Below are 1,918 nucleotides of genomic sequence, written 5' to 3' on the forward strand. Positions count from 1 at the left end.
GGGAGCGCTGCGAGCGCGTGACGCCAGCAAACGTGTGTTGTGTCGGCTACGCCGATTTTGGGTTGGGGCCGCGGCCCAAATCAGCCTACCTAGGAAAACTGGCATCAAGCGATCCGGAACATCGAGCCGAACGACTGGATACCAAATTCTTCCAGGTGGTTCTCCAAATTTACGGCCGTTTTTCGACCAACCACGTCTGCGCCGTCGTTAGCGACGCCGACGCCCGGCCGGGTGGAATCGGCTCTCCGAGAGCAGAATGGCGGCATCCGCGCTCCAATTGCGCGCGTACGACCCTGAGGCGATGGCGTGGACCACGGTTCCCACCACCGGTGGCGAAAATTCGACGGTTTTTCCGAAAATTCGGAGTCAAGCTTTACTTCAAGCGGCCGAACGGCACTCCCAGGACAAAGCCAAGATGACGGCGTCCAACGCCACCCCGGCCGTCGGCTCATCGGTCGGAAACACGAACGCTAACGCGACGCGTGCCACGGGACGCAAAGACAAGGCGTTCACGAAGTGGAAGCCACGCCCAATGATCAAACACGCTCCCTAAGACTACGTTATAATCATCAAGCCCAGAGAACATGTTTCTCTTCACGAGGCATTCACAGAAACCGGCTCCGGCACCGCCGTCTCGGCGTACCTCGGGTCGGAAGGGGCCCGCGCCACCTCCGTTCTGCCATCGCGAGAGCAAAACATCATTATCGTGCATACCCCGGACATCGAGGCGGCCGACCGGCTCATCGGGGACTTTGCACTGAATACCGAGAAGGGATCGGTCCCGTTTCGCGGTTACCTGAGACAAGACGGCGTCAACAGGTGCCACGGAGTGATCGTGGTCCGTAACACGGACACCACGGAAACTCTACAACACCGAGTGTTCTGGCGTGCCGGTACCATCGTGGAAATCCGAAAATTTGGAACATCCAATAAGGCACGCATCACCTTCGCGGGTAAGGAGAAGCCCCGTTACGTGCATTATGACAACATAGTCGGCTCTGTGCAAAACTATTAGAAAACTATCCCGGCCTGCGGTCAGTATGGGGCCGTCGGGCACCGCGCGGATGCATGTCCAAACCTGCAGCTGAACACGTGTGGACTCTGTGGACTCCATGCTACGCTAGTGGAGGGAGTGCGGGCCCCTCACAACTGTGTTCCCCGTTGTTCTGTGTGTGGTGGTGCCCATGCCACCCACTCTCGCGACTGTGCGTCAAAATTCCGCACACCCAAGATGACCGCCAAAAAGGGCGGGAAAAATAAAATGACGCCCAAGTAACCCAAGAACAAAATCCGCCATCTTGGGAAACCCAGAGACACGAGCGGCGGAGACCACACGGCGGCCTGGAGACACGAGCGGCGGAGACGCACGGCAAAACCGGGGCCTGGGTCAATGCCGTCAAAAACGGACGCCATGTGAGCAATTGGGGCGGGGCTGCTTCTTCCCCACCTCTTAATCCCCTCCCAAGCGCGCGGAGCGCCGAGCAAGATCAAATAGCAGCACTCGGGGCCCAAAACGAGATGCTGCTAAAGAAAATTAACGAATTGGAATCCAAAATCAACCAGCCTCTTTCTCCTCCCTCCCTCCCTGCGACTGAGGTAATGGAAAGTGAGCTCGTTGAGCCGAAGGCGGAAACAAGCGCCGAGGCCGTATTCGAGGCCCGTTTCGAGGCCCGTTTCGGGGCCTTAGACGCCCGATTCGCCGCCTTGGAAAACGAAATCACAATGATGGTTACCGCCATCTCAAAATTGCAAGTACAATTCCCCCCGATGATTGCCCAACAAATTGCGCACTCCTCGCGCCCCTCGTGCAGGCCCGGCGGTCCCTACAAGGACGTATCCGGCCGCCCTCTCAAATCTTCTAGACGCACCCCCGAGGTAGACGATGACGACAGCTGCTCGCTCTCCGGTATGGAGGACT

General features: G+C 58.2%; 1 pseudogene; it reads left to right on the forward strand.

The window, feature by feature from the left end:
- Nucleotides 1-256: 256 nt before the first annotated feature.
- Nucleotides 257-1,276, forward strand: LOC125947704 (uncharacterized; annotated as a pseudogene).
- Nucleotides 1,277-1,918: the final 642 nt, after the last annotated feature.

The sequence above is a fragment of the Dermacentor silvarum genome, chromosome 8, assembly GCF_013339745.2.
Source record: "Dermacentor silvarum isolate Dsil-2018 chromosome 8, BIME_Dsil_1.4, whole genome shotgun sequence".
NCBI lineage: Eukaryota > Metazoa > Arthropoda > Arachnida > Ixodida > Ixodidae > Dermacentor > Dermacentor silvarum.